Source organism: Triticum aestivum, chromosome 5B, assembly GCF_018294505.1.
Source record: "Triticum aestivum cultivar Chinese Spring chromosome 5B, IWGSC CS RefSeq v2.1, whole genome shotgun sequence".
Classification (NCBI taxonomy): Eukaryota; Viridiplantae; Streptophyta; class Magnoliopsida; order Poales; family Poaceae; genus Triticum; species Triticum aestivum.
Window position 1 is genome coordinate 53,828,607 of NC_057807.1, and position 22,026 is coordinate 53,850,632.

The window sequence follows — 22,026 nt, forward strand, 5'->3', positions numbered from 1 at the left end:
AAAACGGCAAGGGTGAAGTGGGGGAGAGGAAAACGAGAGGCAAATGGCAAATAATGTAAATGTGAGGGAGATGAGTTTGTGATGGGTACTTGGTATATCTTGACTTGAGCGAAGACCTCCCCGGCAACGGCGCCAGAAATCCTTCTTGCTACGTCTTGAGCTTGCGTTGGTTTTCCTTGAAGAGGAAAGGGTGATGCAACAATTGTAGCGTAAGTATTTCCCTCAGTTTTTGAGAACCAATACTCATAATAACACCCATGTCTCACAATTACTCATATCAATAGCATAATCAGCTAGCGATCCATAATAATAAAACTCGGATGACAACACTTTCTCAAAATAATCATAACATGATATAACAAAATGGTATCTCGCTAGCCCTTTCTGAGATCGCAAAACATAAATGCAGAGCACCTTTAGAGATCAAGGACTGACTAGACATTGTAATTCATGGTAAAAGAGATCCAGTCAAGTCATACCCAATATAAACCAATAGTAATGAATGCAAATGACAGTGTGCTCTCCAGTGGGTGCTTTTTAATAAGAAGGGTGATGACTCAACATAAAACTAAATAGATAGGCCCTTCGCAGAGGGAAGCAGGGATTTGTAGAGGTGCCAGAGCTCGATTTTAAAATAGATATTGAATAACATTTTGAGCGGCATACTTTTGCTGTCAATGCAACAACTATGAGATGGCTGTATCTTCCATTCTACATGCATTATAGGAAGTTCCCCAATAGAATGGTAAAGGTTTATACTCCCCCAACCACCAACTAGCATCAATCCATGGCTTGCTCGAAACAACGAGTGCCTCCAACTAACAAAAGCCCTGGGGGAGTTTTGTTTAATTATTTTTATTTGCTTTGATCTTTTTGGATCATGGGACCGGGCATCCCGATTACCGGCCCTTTCTCGTGAATGAGGAGCAGAGTCCACTCTTGAGAATAACCCACCTAGCATGGAAGATATATGCAGCCCTAGTTGAAACATGAGCTGCTCGAGCATACAAAACAAAATTTCATTTGAAGGTTTGGAGTTTGGCACATACAAATTTACTTGGAACGGCAGGTAAATACCGCATATAGGAAGGTATGGTGGACTCATATGGAACAACTTTGGGGTTTATGGAGTTTGGATGCACAAGCAGTATTACCGCTTAGTACAGGTGAAGGATAGCAAAAGACTGGGAAGCGACCAACTGAGAGAGCGACAACAGTCATAAACATGCATTAAAATTAATTTACACCGAGTACAAGCATGAGTAGGATATAATCTACCATGAACATAAATATCATGAAGGCTATGTTGATTTGTTTCAACTACATGCGTGAACATGTGCCAAGTCGTGTCACTCAATTCATTCAAAGGAGGATACCATCCCATCATACCACATCATAATCATTCTAATAGCATGTTGGCTCGCAAGGTAAACCATTATAACTCATAGCTAATCAAGCATGGCACAAGCAACTATAATCTCTAAATGTCATTGCAAATACTTCATAATAAGCTGAATTAGAAGCGATGAACTCATCATATTTACAAAAACAAGAGAGGTCGAGTTCATACCTGCTTTTCTCATCTCAATAAGTCCATCATATATCATCATTATTGCCTTTCACTTGCACGGCCGAACGACGTGTATAATAATAATAGTGCACATGCGTTGGACTAAGCTGGAATCCGCAAGCATTCAACTCAAGAGAGAAGACAAGATAATATGGGCTCTAACTTAAATAAACAATCATGCATATGAGAGCCACTAAACATTTTCAATATGGTCTTCTACTCTCGACCCCCAAAGGAAAGAAAAGAAAAGAAAACTATTTACACGGGAAAGCTCCCAACAAGTAAGAAGAAGAACTAGAAATCTTTTTGGGTTTTCATTTTAATTTCTACTACAAGCATGGAAATTAAACTAACTATTTTTTTTGGTTTTTCTTAAGGTTTAAAAAACACACAAGAAGAAAGCTAGAAAAAGAAATTTAAACTAGCGTGGATAATACAGTTAAAGAGTATGAGCACCGACGACTAGTGTGTGAACATGAATGTAAAGTCGGTGAGAAATACGTACTCCCCCAAGCTTAGGCTTTTGGCCTAAGTTATTCTAGTACCAAGGACCACCTGGCTGATATCCGTAGTTGTAACTGGGGTCGTACTGAGATGCAGCAGCAACCGCCTCCTGAGCTGCGGCATGTTGGCGAGCTGCCTCCGCTCTCCCCTCGTGTTCAGCTGCTTCCTCCATGGTAACAACATATCTTCCTTTTGCCTGATAATCAAAAAGGAGAGGAGCAGGAAGAGTAACATGGACGACGTTGCATCTGTCATAGATTTGTCGATAATGGAGGAATTGTTCATTCCTCCTAAGAAATTGATGATTGACCATAGCGTCATAATCTAAATAAGCAGGAGGTATCATCATATCCCCTTCTCATGGGGCTATACCAAGACAATTAGCCACACGGGTTGCATAAATTCCTCCAAATAAATCTCCAGTTCTACTATTATTCTGCAACCTACATGCAACTATTGCCCCCAAGTTATAACCTTTATAACCTAACACGGCACTCTTGAGGACACAAAGATCAGAGACACACATATGACATGCTTCATCTTTATCATTAATGCATCTACCAATGAAGAGAGCAAAATAATGTATAGCAGGAAAATGAATGCTCCCTATGGTAGCTTGTGCTATGTCCCTGGATTCTCCCATAGTAATACTAGCAAGGAAATATCTAAATTCAGATTTGTGAGGGTCATTAATATTACCCAACTGCGGAAGTTTGCAAGCAGTTGTAAAATCCTCTAAGTCCATGGTATAAGATGTATCATAAATATCAAATAGGACACTAGGAGAATTACGCGTACATTTATATTTAAACCTCCGCACAAAGGAATCAGTCAATTGATAGTACTTAGGACACGTATCTTGTAAGAAGTCCTCCAACTCAGCATTACGCACATACGCGTCAAATTCCTCCTTAAAGCCTGCTTCGACCATAAAATCATCGGATGGCCACTCGCAAGCTCGTACATCCGCGTCCCTTGGTAATTCAACATCTTGCTCACGTATAGCAATCCTGGGCCCTTTCTTTACCGAGGAACCACCTTAGTACATTCTCCTAGACACAATTCTTTTTCTGAAAAATTTCTGAAAATTTAGTAACTGCAAAATAAAAGTGAATAAAACTAAACAAGATTGATAGCACCTACTCCTACAAGTGCCTAGAGCCTATATCATGCATTAGAATTGCTTGGGACCTCACAAATTCAACATGTAAGCTCAAGAACATGGTCACCTATGCAGCAAAAAGTTGCAATGAATAAAGCACTAGAACAAAAACTAATTGGACCAATGGAGGAGTCACATACCAAGCAACAATCCCCAAAGCAGTTTTGTGAATGGAGCTTTGAGCAAGGAGATCGAAAATCGCAGCAAAATGAGCTAGAACTCGTGCTTGAGCTGGATGGGGATTTTTTGGGTAGAAGATGGAGTGTGTGGGTGCTGGCATAAGTGGAGGGGGGCCACTAGGGGCCCATGAGACAGTGGGCCGCCCGGGTGTGGTGGGCGCGCCCTCCACTCTCGTGGCCTGGTGCTTGCCCCTCCTGCAGTGTTTTCAGTGCCTAAAATCCTCAAATATTCCATAAAAAATCATACTAAATTTGCAGGGCATTTGGAGCACTTTTATTTTCGAGACATTTTTTAATGCAGAGATAATTCAGGAAACAGACAGATAATACTATTTTTGCTTTATTTATTCTAAATAACAGAAAGTAAAAAGAGGGTACAGAAGGTTGTGCCTTCTAGTTTCATCCATCTCGTGATCATCAAAATGAATCCACTAACAAGGTTGATCAAGTCTTGTTAACAAACTCATTCCGAATAACACGGAACCGAAGAAATTCGAATAACACTAAGTTACCTCAACGGGGATATGAAAATCCCCAACAATAAGAATATCATATTTTTTCTTGACAGTAGGAAGAGGAAATTCAAAACCTCCAATAATGATAGTTGGAACTTTTCCAATAGAATTGATGCTATGAACTTGACATTGTTTCCTCGGAAAGTGTACCGTATGCTCATTACCATTAACATGAAAAGTGACATTGCCTTCGTTGCAATCAATAACAACCCCTGCAGTATTCAAAAAGGGTCTACCAAGGATAATCGATATACTATCGTCCTTGGGAATATCAAGAATAACAAAGTCTGTTAAGATAGTGCCATTTGCAACCACAACAACCACGACAGGTATAGCAGTTGATTTATCAGCCATTTGCAAAGATATTTTAGTAGGTGTCAACTTATTCAATGCAAGTCTACGATATAAAGAGAGAGGCATAACACTAACACCGGCTCCAAGATCACATAAAGCAGTTCTAACATAATTTCTTTTAAGGGAGCATGGTATAGTTGGTACACCCGGATCTCCAAGTTTCTTTGGTATTCCACCCTTAAAAGTATAATTAGCAAGCATGGTGGAAATTTCAGCTTCCAGTATCTTTCTTTTATTTGTGATGATATCCTTCACATATTTAGCATAAGGATTTACTCTGAGCATATTAGTTAAGCGCATATGTAAGAAGATAGGTCTAATCATTTCAGCAAAGCGCTCAAAATCCTCATCATCCTCTGTCTTGGATGGTTTAGGAGGAAAGGGCATGGGTTTCTGAACCCATGGTTCTCTTTCTCTACCATGCTTCCTAGCAACAAAATCTCTCTTATCATAACGTTGATTCTTTGATTGTGGGTTATCAAGATCAATAGCAGGTTCAATCTCTACGTCATTGTTTTTGCTAGGTTGAGCATCAACATGAACATTATCATTAACATTATCACTAGGTTCATGTTCATCACCTGATTGTGTTTCAGCATTAGAAATAGAAATATCATTAGGATTCTCAGGTGTGTCTACAGTAGGTTCACTAGAAGCATGCAAAGTCCAATCTATTTTCTTTTTCTTCTTTTTTGAAGAACTAGGTGCCTCTAAATTATTTATCTGAGAAGCTTGCTCGATTCTCTTAGGGTGGCCTTCAGGATACAAAGGTTCCCGAGTCATTCTACCAGTTCTAGTAGCCACTCTAATAACAAAGTCATTTTTATTATTTAATTAATCAAGCAAATCATTTTGAGCTTTCCGTACTTGCTCAGCTTGAGTAGCAACCATAGAAGCATATTTGCTAATGAGTTTGAGTTCACCTTTAACTCTAGCCATATTATCGCTCACACATCCTATCTCGAAAGCATTATTCTTTAACTCTCTACCAACATAAGCATTAAAACTTTCTTGTCTAGCCATAAAGTCATCATATTCATCTAAGCATGGGCTATGAAATTTAGTAGAGGTGATTTCAACTTTATCATATCTATAGAGAGAATTTACCTTTACTACCTGTGTCGGGATATCAAGACAATGTGGTTCTTCAACAGGCGGTATATTAAGACCATGTATTTCTTCAATAGGAGGTAAACTCTTAACATCTTCAGCTTTAATACCTTTTCTTTCATTGATTTCTTTGCCTCTTGCATATCTTCAGGACTGAGAAATAAAACACCTCTCTTCTTCGGAGTTGGTTTGGGAATAGGCTCAGGAGTTGGCTTAATTGGTTCAGGAATTGCCTCAGGAACTGGCTTAGGAAGAGTCCAATTATTTTCATTAGTCAACATATTATTCAATAGTAATTCAGCTTCGTCGACTGTTCTTTCCCTGAAAACACAACCAGCACAACTATCCAAGTAATCCTTGGAAGCATCGGTTAGTCCATTATAAAAGATATCAAGTATTTCATTTTTCTTAAGAGGATGATCAGGCAAAGCATTAAGTAACCGGAGAAGCCTCCCCCAAGCTTGTGGGAGACTCTCTTCTTTGATTTGCACAAAATTATATATTTCCCGCAAGGCAGCTTGTTTCTTATGAGCAGGGAAATATTTAGCAGAGAAGTAATAAATCATATCCTGGGGACTACGCACACAACAAGGAGCAAGAGAATTATACCAAGTCTTAGCATCACCCTTTAACGAGAACGGAAATATCTTAAGGATATAATAATAGCGAGATTTATCATCATGAGTAAACAGGGTGGCTATATCATTTAACTTGGTAAGATGTGCCACAACAGTTTCAGATTCAAGGCCATAAAAAGGATCAAATTCAACTAAAGTAATAATCTTAGGATCAACAGAGAATTCATAATCCTTATCAGTAATACAGATAGGTGAAGTAGCAAAAGCAGGGTCAGGTTTCATTCTAGCATTCAGAGACTGCTACTTCCATTTAGCTAATAATTTCTTAAGATCATATCTATCATTGCAAGCAAAGATAGCTCTAGCAGCTTCTTCATTCATAACATAACCCTCAGGAACAACAGGCAATTCATAATCATTGGGAGAATTTTCATCATCACTATCATCAATAATAGCATCTTCAATAATTTCATTCCCCCTAACTCTAGCAAGTGTTCATCAAGAAATTCACCTAATGGCAAAGTAGTATCACACACAGAAGTAGTTTCATCATAAGTATCATGCATAGCAGAAGTGGCATCATCATTAACATGCGACATATCAGAATTCATAGCAGTGGCAGGTTTAGGTGTCGCAAGCTTACTCAAAACAGAAGGAGAATCTAGTGCAGAGCTAGATGAGAGTTCCTTACCTCCCCTCATAGTTGAGGGAAAAATCGTAGTTATGTCGTCTTTCAAGTTCTTCATACTGATCAACAGATATATGCTACGTCTCGAGCTTGCGTTGGTTTTCCCCGAAGAGGAGAGGACGATGCAGCACAATAGGGTAAGTATTTCCCTCAGTTTTTGAGAACCAAGGTATCAATCCAACAGGAGGTCACGTGCAAGTCCCTCGTACCTGCACAAAACGATCTCGCAACCAACGCGATTAGGGGTTGTCAATCCCTTCACGGTCACTTACGAGAGTGAGATCTGATAGAGATAATATTTTTGGTATTTTTGGTATAAAGATACAAAGTAAAAAGCAAAAGCAAAGCAAGTAAATAAAGTGATGGAGATTGATATGAAGAGAATAGACCCGGGGGCCATAGGTTTCACTAGTGGCTTCTCTCAAGAGCATAAGTATTCTATGGTGGGTGAACAAATTACTGTTGAGCAATTGACAAAATTGAGCATAGTTATCAGGTTATCTAGGTATGATCATGTATATAGGCATCACGTCCGAGACAAGTAGACCGAAACAATTCTGCATCTACTACAATTACTCCACTCATCGACCGCTATCCAGCATGCATCTAGAGTATTAAGTTAAAAACAGAGTAACGCCTTAAGCAAGATGACATGATGTAGAGGAATAAATTCATGCAATATGATAAATACCCCATCTTGTTATCCTTGATGGCAACAATACAATACGTGCCTTGCAACTCCTTCTGTCACTGAATAAGGACACCGCAAGATTGAACCCAAAGCCATGCACTTCTCCCATTGCAAGAACTACCAATCTAGTTGGCCAAACCAAAAGGATAATTCGAAGAGACTTGCAAAGATAACTCAATCATACATAAAAGAATTCAGAAAAGATTCAAATATTATTCATGGATAAGTTGGATCATAAACCCACAATTCATCGGTCTCAACAAACACACTGCAAAAAGAAGATTACATCAAATAGATCTCCATGAGAGAGGGGGAAAACATTGTATTGAGATCCAAAAAGAGAGAAGACGTCATCTAGCTACTAGCTATGGACCCGAAGGTCTGAAGTAAACTACTCACACTTCATCGGAGGGTCTATGCTGCTGATGTAGAAGCCCTCCGTGGTGGATGCCCCCTCCGGCGAAGCTCCGGAACAGGCCCCAAGATGGGATCTCGTGGATACAGAAGGTTGCGGCGGTGGAATTAGGTTTTTGGCTCCTGTTCTGATCGTTTGGGGATACGTAGGTATATATAGGAGGAAGGAGTACGTCGGTGGAGCTCCGAGGGGCCCACGAGGTAGGGGGGCGCGCCCAGGGGGGCGCCCTCCACCCTCGTGACCACCTCTGGCGCTTCTTGGAGTAGGGTCCAAGTCTCCTGGATCACGTTCGGTTGGAAAGTCACGATCCCGAAGGTTTTATTCCGTTTGGACTCCGTTTGATATTCTGTTTCTTTGAAATACTGAAAAAGGCAAAAAACAGCAATTCTGGGCTGGGCCTCCGGTTAATAGGTTAGTCCCAAAAATAATATAAAAGTGGAAAATAAAGCCCATTATAGTCCAAAACAATAGATAAAGTGGCATGGAGCAATCAAAAATTATAGATAGGTTGGAGACGTATCAATATAAATCCCAAGTGACTCAGAGAATAGAGCTATGCTCCCCGGCAACGGCGCCAGAAATTAGTCTTGATAACCCACAAGTGTAGGGGATCGCAACAGCTTTCGAGGGTAAAGTATTCAACCCAAATTTATTGATTTGACACAAGGGGAGCCAAAGAATATTCTTGAGTATTAGAAGTTGAGTTGTCAATTCAACCACACCTGGATAACTTAGTATCTGCAGCAAAGTATTTAGTAGCAAAGTGGTATGATAATAAAGGTAACAGTAGCAAAAGTAATGTTTTTGGGTTTTTTAGTGATTGTAACAGTAGCAACGGAAAAGTAAATAAGCGAAGAACAAGATGTGAAAAGCTCGTAGACAATGGATCAGTGATGGATAATTATGCCGGATGCGATTCCTCATGTAATAGTTATAACATGGGGTGACATAGAACTAGCTCCAGTTCATTAATGTAATGTAGGCATGTATTCCGTAAATAGTCATACATGCTTATGGAAAAGAACTTGCATGACATCTTTTGTCCTACCCTCCCGTGGCAGCGGGGTCCTAGCGGAAACTAAGGGATATTAAGGCCTCCTTTTAATAGAGAACCGGAACAAAGCATTAGCACATAGTGAATACATGAACTCCTCAAACTATGGTCATCACTGAGAAGTATCCCAATTATTGTCACTTCGGGGTTGTCCGATCATAACACATAATAGGTGACTATAGACTTGCAAGATAGTATTAAGAACACACATATATTCATGAAAACATAATAGGTTCGTATCTGAAATCATGGCACTCGGGCCCTAGTGACAAGCATTAAGCATATCAAAGTCATATCAACATCAATCTCAGAACATAGTGGATACTAGGGATCAAACCCTAACAAAACTAACTTGATTACATGGTAAATCTCATCCAACCCATCACCGTCCATCAAGCCTACGGTGGAATTACTCACGCACGGCGGTGAGCATCATGAAATTGGTGATGGAGGATGGTTGATGATGACGACGGCGATGAATCCCCCTCTCCGGAGCCCCGAACGGACTCCAGATCAGCCCTCTCGAGAGAGATTAGGGCTTGGCGGCGGCTCTGTATCTTAAAACGCGATGAAACTTTCTCTCTGATTTTTTTTCTCCGCGAGACGGAATATATGGAGTTGGAGTTGAGGTCGGCGGAGCCTCAGGGGGCCCACGAGACAGGGGGCGTGCCCAGGGGGAGGGGGCGCGCCCCCACCCTCGTGGACAGGGTGTGCCCCCTGGTCTTGATTCTTTCGCCAATATTTTTTATATTTTCCAAAAAGTGCCTCCGTGGATTTTCAGGACATTCTGAGAACTTTTGCTTTCCACACATAAAACAACATCATGGCAGTTCTGCTGAAAACTACGTCAGTCCGGGTTAGTTTCATTCAATCATGCAAGTTAGAGTTCAAAACAAGGGCAAAAAGTTTGGAGAAGTAGATACGTTGGAGACGTATCACTTCTCCCTTTTTGTCTTCACAACCACCATATACCACATATAATGTTATGTCCATGGCTTGCGCTCATGTATTGCGTAAGAGTTCAAAAAGCTGAAGCACGTTAAAAAGTACGAACCAATTGCTTGGCTAAAACCGAGGTTGTGCATGATGGGAGTATTTTGTGTAATAAAGATGAAGCATGGCCTAACTATATGATTTTGTAGGGATAAGCTTTCTTTGGCTATGCTATTTTGATAAGACATGATTATTTGTTAGTATGCTTCAAGTATTACTATTTTTATGTTTTATAAGCTTTCATCCTGAATCATTTGGATCTGAACAATCATGCCACAATAAAGAAAATTACATTGAGAAACATCCTAGGTAGCATTCCACATCAAAAATTCTGTTTTTATCATTTACCTACTCGAGGACGAGCATGAATTAAGATTGGCGATGCTTGATACGTCTCCAACGTATCTATAATTTTTGATTGTTCCATGCTATTATATTATCCGTTTTGGATGTTTATGGGCTTTACTCTACACTTTTATATCATTTTTGGGACTAACCTACTAACCGGAGCCCAACCCGAATTGCTGTTTTTCTTGCCTATTTCAGTGTTTCAAAGAAAAGGAATATCAAAATAGTGCAAATGGAATGAAACCTTCAGGAGCGATCTTTTTGGAACAAATGTGATCCAGAGGACTTGGAGTGGAAGTCAAGAAACAAGCGAGGTAGACACGAGGGTGCCCGGTGCGCCCCATACAGGTGGGCGCCCCCCCCCCCCATCCTCGTGGGCCCCTCAAGCGTCCACCGACCTACTTCTTCCTCCTATATATATCCACGGACACCGAAAACATGCAGGAGCACCACGAAAAACTATTTCCACCGCCGTAACCTTCTGTATCCGCGAGATCCCATCTTGGAGCCTTCGCCCGCGCTTCGCCGAAGGGGGAATCGACCACGGAAGGCCTCTACATCATCTCCAAGGCCCTTCCGATGAGTTGTGAATAGTTTACCACAGACCTTCGGGTCCATAGTTATTAGCTAGATGGCTTCTTCTCTCTCTTTGAATCTCAATACAAAGTTCTCCTCAATCTTCTTGGAGATCTATTCGATGTAACTCTTTTTGCGGTGTGTTTGTCGAGATCCGATGAATTGTGGGTTTATAATCAAGTTTATCTATGAGAAATATTTGAATCTCCTTTGAATTCTTTTATGTGTGATTAAGTTATCTTTGCAAGTCTCTTCGAATTATCATTTTGGTTTGGCCTACTAGATTGATCTTTCTTGCAATGGGAGAAGTGCTTAGCTTTGGGTTCAATCTTGCGGTGTCCTTTCACAGTGATAGCAGGGCAGCAAGGCACGTATTCTATTGTTGCCATCAAGGATAAAAAGGTGGGGTTTATATCATATTGCATGAGTTTATCCCACTACATCATGTCATCTTTCTTAATGCATTACTCTGTTCTTTATGAACTTAGTACTCTAGATGCATGCTGGATAGCGGTCGATGTGTGGAGTAATAGTAGTAGATGCAGAATCGTTTCGGTCTAATTGTCACGGACATGATGCCTATATACATAATCATGCCTAGATAATCTCATAATTATTCGCTTTTCTATCAATTTCTCGATAGTAATTTGTTCACCCACCGTAATACTTATGCTATCTTGAGAGAAGCCATTAGTGAAACCTATGGCCCCCGGGTCTATCTCTTATTATATAAGCTTTTCATTTACTTTTATTCGCATCTTTACTTTTTCAATCTATATCAAAAAAATACCAAAAATATTTATCTTATCATATTATCTCTATCAAATCTCACTTTCGCAAGTGGCCGTGAAGGGATTGACAACCCCTTTATTGCGTTGGTTGCGAGTTCTTGTTTGTTTGTGTAGGTGCGTGGGACTTCTGAGGAACCTCCTACTGGATTGATACCTTGGTTCTCAAAAACTGAGGGAAATACTTACGCTACTTTGCTACATCACCCTTTCCTCTTCAAGGAAAACCAACGCAAGCTCAAGACGTAGCAATGGGTAACCCAACCGTGTCATCTGCACGACGCTTGGGGAATAGGCGAATTTTAAGGCGAGTGGGGAGGCGCATGACTTTTACTGCCTTTATAAAGGGATAAGGATTCACCCTCTTTCACCCATGCCTTCTCCTTCCTCTGCCCATCCATTCTCGAGCTCCAGCGCCCAATCTCTCTCGCCTTCTCCGCCCAAAAAAGCACTCCAATCATGTCCGGATTCGGAGCAGGAGGCAAGTGGATGACCTCCTCCATCAAGGAGAAGGACATCAGAAGCTCTGGGAGGCCGGGTACCTAGCTAAGGAAATTGCACACCGACTTCTGGCCAAGGGACAGATCGTCCCCACCCCGGAGTCCTAGGAGAGGGTGGTGTTCCTCACACACTTTGTCCGTGGGCTGGGATTCCCCCTCCACCCGTTCGTCCACGGACTGATGTACTACAACGGGCTGGACTTCCATGATTTGGCCCCCAATTCCATCCTCAACATCTCGGCATTTATTGTTGTGTGTGAGGCCTTCCTCCACATCCCACCTCACTTCGGGCTATGGTTGAAAACCTTCAGTGTGAAGCCGAAGGTGATGAGTGGCCAACAAGCAAAGTGCGGAGGCGCCATGGTGGGCAAGATGCCCAATGTTACCTGACCCAAAGGCTCCTTCGTGGAGACCGTCAAAGGGTGGCAGTCGGGGTGGTTCTACATCACCAAGCCACGTGGAACCAACTAGGCAGCGGCTCCGGCATTCCGGTCCGGAGTCCCAATGTGGCTCACCTTCTGGCAAGAGAAGGGCCTGACCTGGTCTTCTCTAGACGAGACGACGACGCTCCAAACACGTGTTCAGAGCATGATAAACAAGAGAGTCAAGCTCGTTAACGTGATCCAGGTGATGCTCGTTCGCCGGATCGTTCTGTGCCAACGCCGGACTTGCTATCTGTGCGAGTTCGATCCGGCCAAGCACCAGACGCTATTGGAGCTCTTCGGCACAATGCACGAAGACATCTGGAAGGTTCTCTTCAAGGCCAGCGAGATGCCACCGCCCATGGACGACGACCGTGGGCATGACTTGACTCACCCCGCTAATCTGGTAAGTTCTTTCATGTTTTCAAGGTATGCTCTTTACTGGCACACCCGAGGAAGGCATCTAAGCCTCCCTGTCAATTTTTTTAGGACTAGATAGAGATGGCGGAGAGGGTTAACTGTCTGGCTCCGCTGCCCGAAGACCCAGAAGTTTCTCTTCTGGCAAAGATGCTGGTTCCGGCGCCTTATCAGGTGACGGAGAAGAAGGCCAAGAAGACGGCCAAGGGGACCAGAGGTGGTCTCTGTCACTAGGGCGCTTCGGACGTGATGCTCGAAGACACCGAGACTCACTCCTCCGTCGCCAAAGACGATGAGGAAGAGGAGGAGGAAGAAGAAGAAATCCATTCCCCCCTGCAGGAGGGAGAAAGAAGAGGACGGACTCCACACATCTGGAGGCCGAGGCGTCCAAGAAGGGGAAAGATTCCCTTTCGGATAGTTCCACAGCGGCCACCAACAGCAGCTGGGAGTGGGAGCCCAGGGAGAAGCCCCTGGCCAAATCATAAGTGTCCGGACACATTCATGTATCTGGCCTTTTTACTTCATTGTTTTAATGTGCTAAATTATGCACTTGCAGTCCGGCTCGGTCCAACCTCGAGCGGTCCTTATCTTTAGAGGACTCGCTGGACCCAGCGGCGATGGACAGCAGGACCCTTCCATTGGCCAGCTCTCCCCGGGACCTGGATGGTGCCGAGGCGTCGTCCAGAAGGATCCCCGTCCCAGGAGAGAATCTGGAGGCCGTCAGGGAGGCACCGGAGGGTGAAGCCTCGGCTGCCGGACACATGGGGGAGCAAACCCCCGTGGATACTAACGATGGGGGCCATATCCAACTCGGCCCCCAATCAAATATAGTTCCGGAGACACATGCGGCTCCGGAACCAGGCCAGCCGCCCCTTTCAAAAGGAGGTGGTGCGCCTATTCCACCTGTGGCCTCTGTCCATCCAGAGGCACCGAATAATTTGCGGGAAGCGCTGCAAGGCGCTTCCATTGTGGAAGAACACCATACCCTTATGGGTACGATGATTGAGAGGATCTAGTCCATGAAAAGCGGACTGACCAAAGATTACACTAGCCTTCTAATAGGCTTTGAGGTAAGTAATACCACTGTATAAAAAGAGTGTCATAGTATAGACAGTAGCCCCTAATACTTTGTCCGGTGTTCGGAAAGAAAAGCCAGATAGAGGATCAAATAATTTTCGCAGGAGTCTAATCTAAAATGTCTATGTGAACAAGCAAGCATCGCTGCTAGCTGCGTCCGCTCATATTGCGGAAGTCTCCGGACTGAAGCAAAATCTGGAGCGGGCCGAGGAAGAGCTCGGCCGCGTAAAGAAGCAGCTAGAGGACAGTCAAGGTATGCAGTAACCTGTGTATATATTTAGGAAGGATGAATGATTCATGCTAACTAAAGTGCCATGAACTTTATTAGGGGCAACGACCGAATTAGCAGCCCTCAAGAAGGCGTTGGCCGAGGCCGAGGACAAAGCGGCCAAGGAACGAGCCGCGCACGAGAAGCAAGAGGCCCGGGTCTGTGAGGTCCAGCAAGAGCTCTAGGACACCGTCAAGATGTGTGAGTCCTTGGAGCGTGACTTTAAGGAGCAAGAGTCTGAACTTTCCAAGGCCCGCCAGAGCGCACAAGATGCCCGGGCCGAAGCGCAGGGCACCCTCCAGGAAATCCAGGCGGCCAAGAAGATCACGACGGGTAAGGCTTTCATTATGCAGAGCAGATATGTGAAGGAAAGGTTCCTTTTACTTACCTGGATTTGGAGCTCTCCAGGGGCGTTGTGGATCTGCCGTGCAGCGTGTCAAATGCTGTGGAATTCTATCGAGCCGAAGAGGGGAGCTCAACGGAGAACCTATTCTGGTCGCAATACCTTGGACCAGAACATCCAGTGCCCTTTATAGATCAGCTGAAACAGACGGTCGAGCTGCATAGGGTGACCGAACTAGCCATGAAGGATTTGATAATCCGGCTATGGCCTGCTGAAGCCATTCCCAGCAGCTACTTCAGACTCGTGAAGCGGCTTGTCAGTGCCTACCCTCGGCTTGATGCCATCAAGCGGTCGGTCTGTATTGAAGGCGCGCGAATGGCCTTTGCCCGCGCCAAGATGCACTGGGTGAAGATGGACGCCACGAAGTTGATGACCAAGGGGCCGCCTAAGGGAAAGGAGCACCGCAGACCCCAACTATATTTGGACAGTGTCCTGGAGGGATCTCGCCTGGCGGAGCAATGTGCTAAGGATATCATATTCCCATGAGTACACTCATGTTATCCTGTCCTATAATATGAAACAGATCTGTTATGTAATATAATGTCTGTTATTTAAAATTTTACCTCTGTGTGGCCGTTTTGTTAAATCTAAGAGTTGGCTAGTCGTCGGCTTCTGCCCCCACGTAGGTAGTACGGGGGTGTTCGGGATAAATCTAAACACACTTTATCCAAGGTTTTGGTCCTTTAAGGAGGTGTTTAGCGCGACGAACAAGGCAATTGGACCATGCAGCTTTATTACTCTCACTTAGCCATAGGAGTTTGACAAGAAAATTTTTGGCGCAGCCCCTGGTGTTCGGAAGTCCGAACTTGGGGCGCTATACACGCCTATCGGATAAAAACCGATTCATCGCATAATGCGAAAAAAATCGCTAAGGATTTGTAACCTCTTGAACAGCTGACCAGCTCTCGCCTCATCATGACAGTTAGTTTTTGGCTTTCTCTACTGAGGTGCTCATCCGGAAGAACCGGGACACAATCGCAGTAGTTCTCCCTTTACTACCCTAGACGATATAGCGGAATGTAAGGTAGTAACACAGGAGCCGGGCAACCCAACTATTGACCAAAGACATGATTCAGAGCTGATGCATATAATGCTATAAGTTCGGGGTGCCGAACTGTACTGTAAAAGTGTTCAGACTTTATTGCCGTATTGTGGGGTATGACGAAGCCCCTGGCAAATTAAGGCATACCAGAGTGTACAGGCGCAATTTATAAGAATATATAAAGAAAAGGAAAAAATCAAGTGATAGGCTGATGCTGCAAATATTGAGCCGCAAATTATTTTCCATTGTAATTTGACTAATACGTCAAGGCGTATTTGTACAAGTAATGCGATAAGCAAATAGGGCTATTTGACATGCCACGACTAAGGGCGAGCTGCGTGCGGGTTTTTAAAACAGGTACAACAATCGTTACCAGAGACCACCTGGGGGTTCCCTTGTACGTCAAAGCTTCTTACCTTCTTGGTGTATCCATCCCTTGATAGGTCCGATGATAAGGTTATCAGAAAAAGCCTCGAAAAGAGAAAAAACCTGAAATAAAAAGAAAAACTGAAGGTATGCGGGTCCAGGAGCGGTTGAGCCACATTACGGACCATGGTATAGTTGTGCCTCCATCCATGCCCATGGTATTTTAAGTGCGTAGTTATGTACGCACGACATAAATGTCACCGCTTGCTTGGGACTAGGAAGGAGCCGAATTGCTAGTCAAGATCTGGACGAGCTAGACTATCCTGCTGCAGAGTAGTTTGGACTCGCTTGACGGTGTCCAGGAGCTTTACTACCGAATTGAGGTTCTGCCTAAAAAGGTTGCTCTGTACTTTTGCTGCAAGGGCAGCGGTGTGCTCCTCAGTACGGAGCGAGCATTCCGTATTTCCGTTGACCATTATGACACCGCGTGGTCCAGGCATCTTGAGCTTGAGTTAGGCGTAGTGCGGCACCACATTGAATCGAGCGAATGCGGTTCATCTGAGCAGTGCATGATAGCCACTGCGGAAGGGGACGCTATCGAAGATCAACTCTTCGCTTTGGAAATTATCCGGGGATCCGAAGACCACTTCCACTGTGATTGAGCCCGTACAGCAGGCCTCTACACCTGGTATGACACCTTTAAAGGTGGTTTTTGTGGGCTTGATCCTTGAGGGATCGATACCCATTTTGTGCACTGTATCCTGATAGAGCAGGTTCAGGCTGCTGCTGCCGTCCATGAGGACTCGCTTAAGGTGGAATCCATCAATGATTGGGTCAAGGACCAGTGCGACTGAACCGCCATGACCGATACTGGTCGGATGGTCCTTGCTATCGAAGGTGATCGGACAGGACGACCATGGGTTGTACTTTGGGGCGACTGGCTCCATCGCGTAGACGTCCCTGAGTGCACGCTTGCGCTCCCTTTTGGGGATATGGGTAGCGTATATCATGTTCAATGTTTTGACTTGGGGAGGAAACTTCTTCTGTCCCCCTGTGTTCGGTGGCCGGGGTTCCTCGTCATCGTCCTTGCTTTGCGACCCCTTCTCCTTGTTTTCGGCTTTTAACTTGCTAGCCTGTTTAAAAACCCAACACTCTCTGTTGGTATGATTGGCTGGTCTATCAGGAGTGACGTGGATTTGACATGGACGATCGAGTATGCGGTCCAAACTGGACGGGCCCGGATTGTTTCTCTTCAATGGCTTCTTCCGCTGACCGGACTTAGAGACACTGAATATGGCGTTGACAGCCGTGTCTTCGGTGTTGTCACCGTTGCTTCGACGCTTGTGTCTGTTGTGTCGTGGCTTGCCGTTGCTGTTCCTGGCCTCAGAAGTACCAGGTTCGCTTGCATGATTATTGCTATGGGCTAGCCAGCTATCTTCGCCCGCACAAAAGCGAGTCATAAGTGCCGTAAGGGCTGCCATGGACTTCGTCTTTTCTTGGCTGAGGTGTCGGGCGAGTCATTCGTCATGGATGCTATGTTTAAAGGCCGCTAGGGCTTCAGCATCCGGACAGTCGATGATCTGATTCTTTTTAGTTAAGAACCCTGTCCAGAATTTCCTGGCTGACTCTCCGGGATGTTGAACTATGTGACTTAAGTCGTCGCCATCCGAGGTCGGATGTATGTGCCTTGAAAGTTGTCGAGGAAGGTATCCTCCAAGTCCTCCCAACTGCCAATTGAGTTTTCGGGAAGACTGTTCAACCAGTACCTGGCTGGTCCCTTGAGTTTGAGCGGGAGGTATTTGATGGCGTGAAGATCATCATTGCGAGCCATGTGAATATGGAGAAGAAAATCCTCAATCCATACTGCGAGGTCTGTTGAGCCATCATATGATTCGATGTTCATGGGTTTAAATCCTTCAGGGAATTCATGTTCCATTACTTCATCAGGGAAGTAAAGGGGGTGTGCGGCGCCTCTATATCAGGCCAAGTCATGATGTAGCTCGGATGGAGTTCGTCTGCGATTTTCGGCCCGGACGTGGTTATGTTTGTCATGTTCAGCCGGGTGGCCATCGTCGCGCATCGGGGCACGCCCCCGCGATCCATAGATTGATCTTGTCTGACCTGCTCTGTTTTCCAAGTCGCGCCATAGGTCATGTGTGTATGCCCGAGCTGTTGTATTTCCATTTCTATGGAGAGGTAGTGCGGGATAGTGTTCGGCTCGAGGTGCCGCTTTATCTCGGCCACGTGTTGGTCGGTCAACCGCATTATGCCTTGGTAGGACGGGCTCCATCGCCTCGTCATCGAACTGTGGTAACAGTTTGCCCTTCGGGTAGCTTTTGGTTGGGCGCTCGAGGCCATATTCCTCGGCTGCCAGGACATCAGTCCATCTTTTGTTGAGCAGACCTTGCAGTGGCTATTAGCCGGCGCTTAAAGCGCTCCTCTCGACGGGCTCCTCAGGCACGATAAAGTCTTCATCGCCGAGGCTCACCTCGTCCTCAGAGAGGAGAAGCTAATTACTGTCCTCCGCATCTTCATTCGTGGATTGTTCATCAGGGCTAGCTTGCCCATCTTCCCGTTCGTCCTGTTCGGAGATTGGCTCAATGGGTCTTCATTGTCTTTAGCATCGTCCAGAGTATTGTTTTCTCCTGTGACGGTGTTGTTGTTTTTACTATGGCGTGGCTTAGAGTGGAGCCGCTGACGTCGGCGCTTTGGCTGTATCTCAGGAAGTTTATCCTTGACTGGATTTTCATTGTCGCCATTGTTTTCTTTGGGTGTATCCACCATGTATATGTCGTACGAGGAGGCGGCTGTCCAACACCCTGTAGGCGGTGCTTCCTGCTCCTCTCCGGCATTGTCGTCCATACCATCGATGTCTTCGGAGTCGTAATGAAGCATGTCGATTAAGTCACCGACAGTGTCTATAAAGTGGGTGGTGGGTGGGAAACGAAGTTCTTCGTCGTCCGCTTCCCATTCAAGCCAAACATAGTTCGGCCGAGAGTCCTCTGACAAGAAGAGGGATTCCAACGAGTTTAACACATCACCTACAGGTGAGTGCTGGAAGATGTCCGCGGAGCTGAACTCCAAGATCGGCACCCAATCAGGTTCGACGGACGCGGATGCACGCGGTCCAGAACCTATGGCCGGAGATGAGTTCGAGGTTCCGATGACATAGGCCCAGCTCGCTATTGGATCTGTGCATGACTCGAGCGCCGCAGAGTCTGCGGCTTCCATGGCGAGGTTAAGCCTCCCGTCTTCGGACGACGCGGTCCGCTCCGGATCTAGGGCCAGAGCTGTTACAGGCGCAATCTCCTGAGAGCGGTCAGATGACATATTTAGGTCATGTTCATCATGGTGGCAGGGGACAGCCGTCATGGGCTCGAATCCATTTAAGATCAAGTCTCCATGGATATCGGCCACAAAATTCAGTCTTCCAAATCTGACCTGATGGCCAGGGGCATAGCTATCGATCTGCTCTAGATGGCCAAGCGACTTGCCCCGCAGTGCGAAGCTGCCGAATACAAAGATCTGTCCGGGGAGAAAGATCTCCCTCTGGACTGTGTTGTTGTAGATGATTGATGGAGGCATCAAGCCTTCTAGTGACGACGCAGCGGAACTTCAATGAAAGCACCAATGTCGGTGTCAAAACTGGAGGATCTCGGGTAGGGGGTCCCGAACTGTGCGTCTAAGGCTAATGGTAACAGGAGGCGGGGACACAATGTTTACCCAGGTTCGGGCCCTCTCTATGGAGGTAATACCATACTTCCTGCTTGATTGATCTTGATGAATATGAGTATTACAAGAGTTGATCTACCACGAGATCGTAATGGCTAAACCCTAGAAGCCTAGCCTATGAGATTATGATTGTTGTCGTGTCTACGGACTAAACCCTCCGTTTATATAGACACCGGAGGGGGCTAGGGTTACACAAAGTCGGTTACAGAGAAAGGAATCTACATATCCGAATCGCCAAGCTTGCCTTCCACGCAAAGGAGAGTCCCATCCGGACACGGGAAGAAGTCTTCTATCTTGTATCTTCATAGCCCAACAGTCCAGCCTACGTATATAGTCCGGCTGTCCGAGGACCCCTTAATCCAGGACTCCCTCACCCACTCCTTTTCCTCCTAAGCCATCCAAGAAAAAGGATGATGAGGATTTTGAGCGCTTTGCTGAAATTATTAGACCTATCTTTTTCTGTATACGTTTGACTGATATGCTTAAAATGAATCCCTATGCTAAGTATATGAAAGATATTGTTACAAATAAAAGAAAGATACAGGAAGCCGAAATTTCCACCATGCCCGCTAATTATACTTTTAAGGGTGGAATACCAAAGAAACTTGGAGATCCAGGAGTACGAACTATACCATGCTCCATTAAAAGAAACTATGTTAAAATTGCTTTATGTGATCTTGGAGCCGGTGTTAGTGTTATGCCCCTCTCTTTGTATCAAAGACTTGATTTGAATAAGTTGACACCTACTAAAATCTCTTTTCAAATGGCTAATAAATCAACTGCTATACCCATCGGTATTTGTGAGGATGTGCCTGTTGTGGTTGCAAACATTACTATTTTACGGACTTTGTTATTCTTGATATTCCCGAGGATGACAGTATGTCGATCATCCTTGGTAGAACTTTTCTAAATACTGCAGGGGCTGTTATTAATTGCAACAAAGGCAATGTCACTTTTCATGTTAATGGTAATGAGCATACTGTACACTTTCCGAAGAAACAACCTCAAGTTCATAGTATCAATTCTATTGGAAAAAATTCAACTATTACTATTGGAGGTTTTGAATTCCCTCTTCCTACTGTCAAAAAGAAATATGATATTCTTATTGTTGGGGACATGCATATCCCCATTGAGGTAACATAGTGTTATTCAAAAATTCTCTGGCTTCATGTTATTCGGAAGAAGTTTGTTAACAAGACATTATCAACCTTATTAGTGGATTCCTTTTGATGAGCATGAGATGGATGAAGTTAGAAGGCACAACTTTCTGTACCCTCCTTTTACTTTCTGTTATTTAGATTAAATAAAGCAAAAATAGCATTTTCCGTCTGTTTCTGAATTATCCTTGCAATAAAGAATACCCCGAAAATAAAAGTTCTCCAGATGCCCTGAAAATTGAGTATGATTTTTTGTAGAATATTTGAGAATTTCTAGCACTTAGAACACACCGGGGGACCCACCATTTGGTCACGAGGGTGGAGGGCGCGCCCCCTACCTCGTTGTCCCCACGTGGCCCTCCTCCACTTATTCCAGTACCCACACACTTTGTCTTCCTCCAGAAAAAATCATCCCGTAGCTCAAACTCGTGCTCTTGCTCGTTTTGCTGCCGTTTTCGATCACCTAGCTCAAAGCTCCATTGACAAAACTGCTTTGGCGGATTGTTCTTCGGTATGTGACTCCTCCTATGGTCCAATTAGTTTTTGTTCTAGGGCTTTATTTATTGCAAATTTTTGCTGCTAAGGTGACCCTGTTCTTGAGCTTGCATGTTAGATTTATATGGTACAAAGTAGTTTTAATGCATGATATAGCCTCTAGGCACTTGTGAGAGTAGTTCGTATCAATCTTGTTGAGTTCGGTTCACTTTTATTTTGAGCCACTAAAAATTTCAGAAATTTTTCAGGAAGAAAATGTTGAAGAGATTGTTGAGAGGCTCCTCGAGCCAAAGCTTGAAGGAAAAGAAGAATGAAGAGAACAAAAAGCCCAAGTACAATCTTTCCCGCACAGCGAAGGTTCAGCCATGTGAATGGCCTTGTGATGCATTCTTGAGGGCCGCCAGAATTTATGACGACTTTTATTATTTGGCTGAGAATGCAGGCATCACCGACTTCCTCCACAACCAGTGCGAACAGTATATCCTACTCACTAATATTTTCGTGCAAAACTTTCATTTCCATGCTAGAAGATCAGCACCTTCGGTGGATTTTTATTTATATGATGAGTTTAAGGAGATGTCACTCTATGATTTTTGTGTGGTTTGCAAGTTGCCCTTTGAGG